The sequence below is a fragment of the Vespula pensylvanica genome, chromosome 3, assembly GCF_014466175.1.
Source record: "Vespula pensylvanica isolate Volc-1 chromosome 3, ASM1446617v1, whole genome shotgun sequence".
NCBI lineage: Eukaryota > Metazoa > Arthropoda > Insecta > Hymenoptera > Vespidae > Vespula > Vespula pensylvanica.
This window is the reverse complement of record NC_057687.1, coordinates 4,128,856-4,141,427: the sequence shown is the minus strand read 5'-3', so window position 1 is coordinate 4,141,427 and position 12,572 is coordinate 4,128,856. Positions and strand designations below refer to the sequence as shown.

Here is a 12,572-nt window from a genome sequence, read left to right as displayed (position 1 = left end):
AATAAAATTATTTGATTTCTATTATACCATTTCTATTTGAAGGTTGATTTTATTCAAGACTGGCAATAAATATGATGATAAAAATTGATCGTACATTAGCTTTGATTTCTTAATTGTCCTTTCGCAAAACGATTTCTCGTTGCTTCGCTTCAATTTTGCCGATTCTGTGCTGGCCTTAATGATCGAGAAATCTCACGTGGAATATCAGAAATAGTCTCGTAATTCGAAGATTAATGAGTCCCGGGATACCTTTGGTAAGGTCAAAAAAAAAGAAAGAAACGTGCGATCGATGCGAAGGGGATAATTTCCATGGGGAAGAGAGAGAAAGAGAAGAAAAGAAGAAATAGGGGAGAGAAAAATATTCGCGAAATTCACAATAGGGTGTTATTTAAAGAATTCAGATAGGACGAGTAGAAGCGATAAATAATGTCTTTCTCAATGGTTACGTTACAGTGTCCACCGGGAGAACGATATTTCTGTGATTGTAAATCTTTATCCGGCGATTTTCCTCGCGAGAACGAACAGACGAAGAGTCTGGAACGGACGTGACGTTGAAAATTCGAGGTTATAAAATTGCAATTTGATCTATTATTACGCTCGTTCGAGCTGTAACTGTAAGCGCGAGCGAGAGAAAAAGAGAAGAAAAAAGAAACTGAGATAAAAACGGAGAGAAAGGTAGAAAGAGAGAGAGAGAGAGAGAGAGAGAAAGAGAAAGAGAGAGAGAGAGAGAAAGAGAGAGAGAGAAACAAAGAAGAAAGAAAATAGAAGGAGAGAGAAGAAGTAAGAACGTTAAGGAAAATGGGGGGAGAATATAAATGGATAGGGGAAGGAGTCTGAGCTTCTGTCGAGCGTTATCAAAATTGAATTTTCGAATATAAGAAGGGGTAGAAATAATGGTGGATATGATGGTGGCGGTAGTGGTGATGGTACTGTAGTAGTAGTGGTGATGGTGGTAGTAGTAGTGGTTAGGGTTGGTACTGCAGGTTTCTTGAGATTCTCCGTTCGTTATTTATGTCTCCGACGTACCGTTCGCTAGGGCGATTGTCGATATACAATAGAAATTTGTTCGTTCTACGTGTCAGGCAAGTCGAGGAAGAGTATGGAATAAGGAGAGAAAAAAACAAAAAGAGAATGAGAGAGAGAGAGAGAGAGAGAGAGAGAGAGAGAGACCCTTAGTAACACGTTTCCGAGATACGCGGAAAGAGTTCTGGGGGCTGTGAAAACTATCTCGAACGCGTTCGAAGATGTTTCTGTGAGTGAAAAAGAAAGAAAGACAAAAGAGAAGCTGAAAAGATAGAAAGTAAAAAAGAAAAGAAAAGAAACTAGAGACTCCGATTGATTGCTCCTTTCTCCTTCGACGTATACAAAAATGTTTTAGGATATACGAGTATTCTGAACGTCTCGAGTAAAAAAGACGCTATTTTGTAACTTCACTTCGATTTATGCGTCATTTCTCATGATGTAATCATTAAAAATATCAAATTTTGTTTGGAACTCTTAAACGTTTGCTTTGATCCCATCACGTTATTATTAGCGTTAATGCGCATGAGAAATGCGGATGTGAGAATCAACATGCTTCAAAAATAAAAAAAGGAAAAAAGAGAAAAACAAAATGAGAGATAGAGAGAGAGAGAGAGAGAGAGAGAGAATCGAAATGAAGAATAATTTAAAAAAAACACACACACACAAAAAGAGAAATTAGAGGGAAAAAACCCACGATGACAAATCATCCTTCTTTTTTCTTTCTTTCTTTTTTTTTTTTCATTCCACTTTCATCCCACAATTTCTTTCGTTCGAGGATAAATGAATAAAAATAAAAGCAAGCGATCAAAGTACGTACACATATTACCCTACCCATCGCAAATAATATTTTACGTTTTTCGATATCTCCGTCGGCCGATAAAACGCGCCGGTAACCGAAGCAACAGCGGTGGCCGGTTTGAGTCGAGATTTACGGGGGCCTATCTGCGGCAAATTTTTTTATTGAAATTTATCCGCGGACCGCAATGAGCGCGTGGTTGGGACCGAGTCACGGCATTAACGGAGACAAATTGCCATGACCCTGAGATCGTAATGGCGCCCGACGGAACTCCCAACCCGTCTAGGGAAATAAACACACGAGCGTACGAACGTAGGACCGTACGATCGTACGAACGTGCGTCGCGATGGCCAACGAGGACGACCAAGAGAGAGAAAAGAAGACCCCACCGGCTAGCTCGTATATCACAAGCGTCTGTACTGTCCACTTGCTTTCCTCTTTCGTTCATTCCGCTATTTCCCTTTCTTTCCTTTTTATTTTAAAATATCAAACTTTATTGGCCGTTTCGTCTTACGACGAATCTTCTTACATCGAGAAAACTTTTATCGAGCTTCCGTGAATGAATTTATCGGTTAGGAGGTAAGATTTTTATCCTATCCTTTCTATCTCTTTGTTTTTTTTCCTTTTTTTTTTTTTTTTTTGGATCAATTCGAAGAGATAGATAAGCGAAAAGAGAAATAAGGATAAAGGACGAAGGAAATAAGAAGGTATGGCGGAGGTGAAAAGTATCGTAAAGAGTCGTACTCGTTCGGAAACTTTCTTTCTCGATGTTGAAGTAAAAAAAAAAAAAAAAAAAAAAAAAATAAAGGAAAAGCTCCCGGCCTTCTGTCGAGTAATAAATTGCTTGAAATAATCTACGGGCTCGAACTGGTGGTGGTCGATAATTAAAATTATTTTTGAAAGATGCATTCCCGTGAAACGCGTAATCGAAAGTTATTACGAGAGTTTACCAGGAGTAACCAAACGAAGCTTTGTTCGTGTAAATATCTTTGTAAATATAGCTCGCTATTTATATACTTCTTATTTATGCGTAAGTATATAAATTTTCATTGTTCTATATTCATTATTTAATATTTATTATATGCTCGTATATAGATATATGTACATATAGATGTACGATACATATGTATGTATATATGTTATTTACGTACCTACAAATAATAAACGTTTGATAAACAGAACAATGAGGATTTTGGTTTCGTTGTTTCATCGACCTAGCCAAAGAATAAACGACATAAAGGCATATAATAATTTAATGTTTATTACTAATATTATCATAGCGGCAACGTTCTTGAACGATCTTAACCGATAATACTAAAGAGACACAAAGCGAGAGAGGGAGAGAAAGAGAGATAGAGATAAAAAGGGAAAGAGAGAGAGAGAGAGAGAGAGAGAACGAGTACAACCGTTAAGGTAGAATACGTTAAGCGTTGTTGGAACCCTCCTCTTCTACGTCGAGAATTAATGACGCCGGTGTCGTACCGTCGAGTACTTTGAAATCCAGTTCCGCCTGAGAAGTTTGCCAACAAAGTCTCTTTCTTCTTCGCGTAGCAACTAAAGTCGAGCGGCGAGGACGTATAATTATTTAACGAAAACTATCTCGACGTTAAACGTCTCGACTGCCCTGATGATCCTCATTGCGTATCGTTCTTATTATGTTCGTATATAAAATATCAAATTATTCCAATGATACATTCAAAATCATTTCGATTTACTAAATCGAAAGAATCAACAAAAAATAATAATGTTCGATAAAATGTGTGAGCGTTGATATCTGTTCTTGAAAGTTTAAACGACCATCGATTGAAAACGATAAGAAGAACGCGTAACAGAAAAACTTTAATATTTTATAATTATTTTCAAAGATATCTCTATATACATAATTAAAAGACTCTGATATTTCGATAATTATAATTATTTATAATATTTTACAATTATTTCCAGAGATATCTCTACATGCAGAATTATTAGAGCACAAAGACTGAGACATTTTATAATTATAATTATTTATAATATTTTATAATTATTCTCAGATATATATATATATATATATTCTCTACGTATATATTTATTACTTTTTAGCTTACAAAGACTGAGCAAAATCGATAGGGGTGAGTTTGTCTTTTTCGTTAGACTCTAACTTACACCTTTTTCTCTTCTTCTCGATTCGTCATAGAGTTTACATTTTGAAAACGTCCAGTGTCCCCGTTTCGAAGAGGAACCAGTTTGCTTTTTCCTGCTTCAAGTAATTTCGTTTATTGCTATTAGCACGAAGCAAGGTTGCACACACGAAAGCAAGCAAGTATTCGCTATCACTAACACTACTAACACTGCTGTTACTAATATCATCATACTTTCGTACGAACTAAGTTCTTAACGAATGAATTCGTTAGGATTCACCTTGCTCGAACGTCCATCGTTGTTCCATGATATCTCTCTCTCTCTCTCTCTCTCTCTCTCTCTCTCTTTCTCTCTATCTATCTATCTCTGTCTCTTTCTCTGTCTCTGTCTCTGTCTCTGTCTCTGTCTCTGTCTCTGTCTATTCTAGGACACTATTCTGAATCCTTTAAGAACTGTAAATTTCCCGAGGGACGATGATAACGACGCGGTCAACCGTACTTCCAGGATTACTTTCCAACGTTCTGGATAAAGTTTCACGCTTTCGAGACAACTTCCTAATTGGCGGAATCTACGGTAGAGTGTTTTATATTTAATCGAATGGATTAAATCGACCTACCAAAAGATTGCTCCATTCTCTATTGGATTTTTAACCTCTTAATACCAATCTTGTTTAACTCGGGTGTTTCCATCGAAACTATGTAATTATAATTACGCGGAGCGTTATAACGATGATGAAAAAATTTACTTGCATAGGTATATTCAATAAAAATAGTTGAACTAACGATAATACTGATTCTTACCGGTAAAAACCTTCGTTTGTTCACTCTTCGAGCAATTAACACCAGTCTTGATTAAAACACAAATGTTTTCGTTGTTATAACGATATAATTATAATTGTACGGTGCTTGATATGAAGAATAAAATTATATTGAATAAAAATTAAACTGTAACATTAAGATTTCATTATTCGCTCCGCCACTGTATGATTAAGAATAACGTCCTAAACGAAACAGAAAGGACAAAGGACAGAGAAAAATATAAATATAGAGGTCATATCTCGTGACTTTCTATGATAGGTTGTTGTTTGAATTGGTTTCAATATACTTTTTTGCTTTCTTCTTGGAAATTTATTACGTCTATAGATCGACTTTTATATGGAAATTATCTGTTCGTTTTATAATTTTTTCTTTTTTTAAATATATTTGTTACGGCAGTATATGATAATACTTATGGAACCAGCTTTATCTTGAAACTCGAAAGAATTTTCAAGATATCGTCTTCGGAAGATTGGATTTTTGTTACTTTTTCTAAAATCAAGAAAACTGTATCCCGATTTTATCTTCGATAATTCGTGAAGATAGAAATTCTTATAGCAAAGTAATCGAGAATTGGTACAGTTTTATAAAAAGAAAAGATCGTATTTTAGTTAACAGATTGATCGCCGAACGAATATTCTTCTTAATATATCTCAAATATATAAAAATATGAAAAACTTTAGTAAGTATTACATTTTTTTATGTTACAGTTTATAACAAAATTTTATAAAACGAATAGCTAATGATTTTTATGAAAGGATAAGAAAGAAAGAAAAAAAAGACAAATAAATCTATATATTTAAATTATTTTTAAATATACATATAAATAAATTCATTTAAATTAAATATACATTATATTTTACACACACACACACACACACACACACACAAATTAATCACATAATATAAATTATAAATAAATATTATATCGCAATATTTTTCTTAACGTAATAAAAAATAACATAAAAAAGAAAAAGGAAGGAAGAAAAAAAAAACGAGAAAACAAGAAGAAGGTTGAATAAAAGAAATAAATTCTGTCGCTACTTTTATTCGTACAAAATCAAAAGACCTACCCTACTTCTCTCTATTTTCCTCTTTCTCTTTTCGGATTATAAAGCGAAAGGTAAGTCCGGTATCGCACGGAAGAAAATTCAGAAAACGCGTTGAGAGCCGACGCGGCAAGTTTTTATCGCGGAATCCCACGACGCAATTTTCTATCTCGCTATATCGTAACTCCAAACGTTTCTAACCTCCTTCGTTTTTCTCACCCCTTACCCTTATACTCGCTACTATGCCACCCCTATCTACACGTTTTCTTCAACGAAAAGGATCGTCACATCGAACTCGAGACAACCTATCCATTTTATCGATGCTACGTACACTTTCTATATCTACTATGTAAGAACACACATCTACATAGACACATACGCATGCACATACACATACATAGAGGTATACAAAGATCTACTCCTTTTTGACTACCCTGTCTATCTTCTCTCACTCTTTTCAAACGACCAATTGTACGAACTAAAAAAGTATCACAAATCGAAATATTAACCATACCGTCACGAAAACTATGTTTTTTATGTTTATATTAATTTATATAATAATATTAAACATTGATTTTAATTCAAACGTACTAGTCATAAAACATTCTAATACATAAGAATTCTTATCGTACGATTAAAAAAAAAAATCTAGTATTAATCTTTATATATATATATATATATATATATATATATATATATATATATATACACATATATATAGAAGTTTATCAAAAGTCTTGATGATCGATTGTAACCATATCGTACTTCCATAGTTTATATATATATATATATATATATATATATATATATATAAAATACTTTCCTCGTTCATCTTTTTCATACTTCGCATCGTTTAGAAGAAAAACCCCAATATGCAATAATAACACGAACATCCAATACAGATATAGGTATATATAAAGAGAACCCATTTTTTCGCTTTCCTTCCATTATTCTTTTACTCTCTCCTACATGACCGATCACTTTCACGAGGAAAAAGAAAGTAAAAGAAAAGAAGAAAAAGGAAATCTTTTCTCGCGTGTCAATGACGTATAATGGTATATAACATGATGTTATGAGAACACGCGAGCTTAAAAAACGACGCGTTTATTGCAGGCGATCCTCCTGTAGAAACGACTTTGGATAATACGGGAACGTTTCAAGTGGAAAAAAGAAAAGCTTTTTGACGGTGGAAAAGAGCTAGGGCAGAGTTATCAGTCAGAAAAAGTTCTAAGCGGTTTACTGAGATCGTAAAAGCTCGAAGGCCGTTTCTCGTACTACTATCACTACTACTACTACTACTGCTACTTTTCTCTCTCTTTCTCTCTCTCTCTCTCTCTCTCTCTCTCTCTCTTTCTCTCTTTTTCTCTCTGTCCGTCTCTCTTTATCTCTCTTACATGTACCACTCGAAAACTCGGACTGGTCAGAAACGGCAATCTAGAATTCCATCTTTTGACTACTTTTTTCGTTTTGCGAAAACTCCAAGGCATCGGTTAGATGGCAGAAACAACAGCAGAATTCGACAGAAGTGAACTATGATTTGCTCGAAGTTTGTTAAAAATGATGAAAGAAAGAAAGGGACTGTATAGAATTGATAGAAAATTTTCAGGGAAATAATATTTTTCTGTTCTCTCCGGATGAAACGAAAGATTAAAAATAAAAAATATAGATACGTACGTTCGTACGAATATTTAATGAGAGATATTTTACAGAAAATATTCATTTAAATGTCGATAAATAAAAGATCGTCGAAATAAACGATCGATCTTACATTCATATATTTATATGTATTGTAAATAATCTTTGTTCTTTATCGTTTAACGAAATTACATTGTGCAGTTTATTAAAAAAAAAAAAGTTTTTTTATCATTTTCATTAACGATCATAAATTCTTTCGAGAAACCGGAATATATATCGTTTATAAGCATCACGAGTCGTATCAATGGTGTTCCATGCTTTTTTGTTGCATTTAATTATCTCTATATTTTGTTTAAATTTAATTAAATTAGAAGTAACCATGTAATGCTAAATATTATAATAAAAATAATTCTAGGGCACTATACAAATTCTTGCATAAGAATAACAATCACTCTAACGAAGATTCTATTGTTGTACCTATCGTCTAATAAAATATTTAATTTATTAATTTTAATTCGATATAAGAAGAAATCATCAACATTCTATTACGTACAATATTTTATGTTATATCTTTTATTTAGTAGAAATTTATGATTAATTTATTAAGACGTAAAACAAGATTTTATTGATAAATGTATCATTCCTCATTTACTTTATAATTTATATATATATATACCATTACACGTGTTTATATTTGAAAATAATAACAAAAAGAAAAAAAAAACAGAAAAAATTCATGATACGATTTAAATGACTATATTTGATAATATTCACTTACATATTTTCTTTTCAATTTTCTATTTTTACAGAAAAAATAAATTACTTATTAATAAAAAATATTGTTTTATTTAATATATAAGCATATCCAGGCTTGATTACTCAATTTAAACGACTATAATAAATAACATTTAATTTAACATTAGAATTATTTAATTGTTGAAACATTCAGTTATATAAAAGTCATAATCGAGATAGCGTCAAACTAAAATAGGAGCAACAGGACGATTATTTGCAGCATGTTGAGTTGGTGAAACATAGTACAACGTGCGAAGCTTAAATCCAGCTTTTGGGATTAAGCTTTAAGAGAGTTTCCGCTCATTGTCAGAGAAAGAAGGCACGATCGTATCTGCGTGAAATACAACTAGAAAAACATATGCGAGATAATAACAACTAAGTTTCTAACTAAACATACTCATCAAACTTGCCAATCCAGAGATTACTTCAACATTTGGTTCAATTGTAAATACGATTTGCACATTTTAATAAGTCAGATTATGTACTTTCTGTGAGTCTCAAGGGAATGTAAATTGAAAGCTACATCAGAATTCGGTAGCGTTGATATTATTATGTTGATAAACTTAATTCGTTTTAAAAAATAATCCTTATCATATTTTAAACGTTACAGAAGAAAAATATTCATGAATAAAATGCTATCTTCTTTATTTACACACACACAGATGTGTGTGTGGGTGTGTGTGTGTGTGTGTAGGATCAAACTTCACCAATATATTTTTGGAATAAAAATTAGAAAATAATAAACGTATTTTAATTGATTTATATTTCCATTTCAAAAAGACCATTTCTCATTTCGAATCCAAGCTTGACCTAGTATACGAGAGATCGAGTTTATCATTTACCGAATTTCATGCTTATTTTGTATCGATTCAGTAAATGCATAATTAATTTTTTCAATTAATCCTTAATACTGTGGGTTTATCATGATATTGTGATCTATCAACAACGAACTCGCTATTGTTCTTAGCTCTCATATTTTTATTATAATTTTCGTATAAAACATTCATAAGTTTATTATTAACAATAATAATTTTTCTTTTTCTTGTTTTTAGTCATAGAACATATTGATAAAGTTTGATCGTTTAAATCTCGAACATCCTTATATATATATATATATACACACACACACACGTACACGCGTACATTTTATATTAATATTTTGTACTAATTGTTCCAGATGAAACGAAAAAATAAAAATGAAAAATATAGATATATATGTTCTTACGAATATTTAATGACAGACATTTTACAAAAAATATTCATTTCAATATCGATAAATAAAAGATCGTCGTACGTAAAAAAAATGTTAAAATCAAAATCAATAGAAGTTTCTACGGTAGCAGTTCTAGTTTAATACCATCAAGGCGAACGTTAAAAGTCGTAGAATCACGAAATGAATTCCTAGAGCTGCATTACCTCTTACAATTAATTATTCTGAGTTGCACGAAGTTCGTACCGCGGAAGTAAAGTTTCGAAAGCGACTCGGACGTTTCCCCGCACAAAAGTGTATCTTACGAGGAATTACATCTTCCCTCTCGTTCTATTCTATTTTCATCCTGTTTCATCCTTCACTCAAAAAAAAAAAAAAAAAAGAAAAAAAAGAAAAAAAAAAAGAATAGAAAAACAGAAAGAAAGAAAAGGAGGAAAAAAACAAGAAAAAAAGAAAATCGGATTTTCTTCCGTTAACTTGCTTTGGGTATTTTCGTAAAATCTTCTAATGTTTCTATAAAATTCGAATAAAAAAATTCGGACATGTCGTTGTTGCCCAGTTGTTGTTGTTGTTGTTGTTGTTGTTGTTGCTGCTACGTCGTCTATTATTGTCGACAAGCTTTTCCCGAAGGTCTTTGTTAAATTTTCCGCTCGTTTGTTAGTCGACCTGTGAAAGAACCGAGCGACTTTACCGAATAGAGGAACTTCTTATCGCTTGTTTTGCAAAGTGGGAGTTCGCAAAGGGAAGTGGTAAGGGATGTGTAAAAGACAGACGAAGAGAAATAGAGAGAGAGAGAGAGAGAGAGAGAGAGAGAGAGAGAGAGAAGGGATGAGGATAGGAGAAACCTTGCTTCGCTGCCAAATTAAATTACTCTATCTCCATATCTCGGCAACACAGAACTATTTAATTGCTTTTCGCTCGTTTCTACGAACTCAAGCGTACAACAAAGGCCTCGCTTTCACGTTGGACATTCTCAGAGACTCTCGTTTATATAACCGTGTACATATTTCCTTAGGATTTTCCTTTTTCTATGGTCTCGAGAGTAAACGCGTAAACATTTTTCCATGAATGGTATAAAATATAAGAACCTTACGTTTGATTACATCAGGTACCAATTTGACTGTCTCTAGTGTTACATTTGAGTGATAGCTTAGAATGACAGTAGGTAGGTAAGTACCTATGTATGTGCTTTAAAAGCGCATGGGAGATCTTTCTGATAAATAATTACTGATCATCGATGTATTCGAGCTCGTCCATTCCAATTGGTAACCTTTGACATTTGAACTCACGATGAAACGGGTTGCTACGTGAACGTCCACCACACTAGTCTTCTTCAATGGTCAAAAGCTTTAGTATTACCTTCCCTCGAGTAATGGCGTCGTTCAGAACAGAAACTATCAATCCGATCACATACACGATAATTTCGAAGTATTAGTCTTCTTTCATTAAGCTACTTGGAGTATTTTAATATCTTAATATCTATTTCTCTTAAATCCTCTGTATCAAATGTTAAAATTCGTCGTTAACCATTTACCGTAAAGAACGAATTATTCTATAATTATAAGTCCATAATAATTTTCGTATTATCTGCATAATAATTTTTGTCATTTAAAGGGAACCGTTAATATTTTTGCGAAAGTAACGAAAGAAGTGATAAAAAGTTTACTTAAAGAAAAGTTCAGCGAATTGCAAAGAGAGAGAGAGAGAGAGAGAGAGAGAGAGAGAGAGAGAGAGAAGGAGGTTGTTCAAAGAGATATACCAAAAGACCAGAAACTAATTCAACTTGGGAAAGGTACGAAATAACTTGCATTAGGTCGTTCTTTCGTATTGAGACAACAAAGGACGAAGGGCAGACGTTGAAAAGGAGAGATAAGAAGTTACCGTTTTTGATTTTAAACTCTTCCTTTTTTTTTCTTTTTTTTTTTTCTATGTAGCATATAACGAGCGACAGGGGTACACGTGGATGAAGAGATTATATATATATATATATATATATATATATATATAGAGAGAGAGAGAGAGAGAGAGAGAGAAAGAGAGAGAAAGAAAGAAAGAGAGAAAGAGAAAGAGAGAGATAGCTTTAAGAAGTAACATCTCTACCTCAAAGATCATAATCCTTCTTACTGGGTTGGGTTTCACGGTACTTCGTTCTTATCGTAAATACTTTCGTCATGTATCGAAGCAGTAGAAACGTCGAGCGAAAGTATATGTCGTAAAGATATAAAGGGAAACTTGTTGTGTCGTCTTGGGATAAGAAAATAGGAAAAATATAATACTCGACTCGAGGGAACTACGCTTTTCTAAGAAGCTCCTATGAATAAGCCGCTTGAAAATTCAATTCTCTCCTTTTCTCTCTGTCTCTCTCTCTCTCTCTCTCTCTCTCTCTCTCTCTCTTTCTCTCTCTCTCTCTCTCTTTCTCTTTCTGTTTCTGTCTCTCTTTTTCTCTCTCATTCTCAAGGTTTGCAGACTTGGCAGAAAACTCGAGACAAGGTAAATGTAAAAGATCCATTTTAAGGTACTTAAGAACGCGAAGGAATAAAGAAAAAGAAAAAAAAAAAAAAGAAGAAGAAAGAAAAGAAGGTAGAAATCACGGTGTAAAAAAATGTTGATGAAATTTATTACTTTTCAAGTATCTTCCCGATTCACCGATCTCTCCAAGTTTAAAAATTAAGTAGACAAGGGGTACGGGATATATCAACGGAGCCAAGGATATATACGACCTACTTTGAATAATGACCTCCTAATGTCAAGGTACCTAACCTAACCTCTTCTTCTTCATGTGCATGTATTTTCTCTCGGAAATTCCCAGGAGTTAAAATTTCGCGAGAAAACATTTCGTACCTTATTACAAGGAGAGTCCTTAAGGGACTGTGCCATAACAAACGGAGTTTCCCGGCTGCGTTTACAAAGCCCGAATCCTCGTAGGAGCCAATTGAAGGGAAGAGAATCAGTTAACAAAAAAAAAAAAAATTCGAGTATCTTTTTAGACTTTTGAAGATTCCGAATGAAGATAAATTCGTTCTACAAAAATATTATATACGATAATATTAAGTTAACGATAATGGTCTTGCTACGATACGCGAGCAACAATCGATGTAATAAATAAATTGATCTTTCGAATTTGAGAG

The 12,572-nt window shown here is 33.2% G+C and overlaps 1 protein-coding gene across 2 annotated transcripts in view; it reads right to left on the bottom strand.

Moving 5' to 3' along the window:
- Positions 1-12,572, bottom strand: part of LOC122627684 (kielin/chordin-like protein) — a 307,939-nt gene that overhangs the window by 244,270 nt on the left and 51,097 nt on the right. The window lies entirely within an intron of this gene.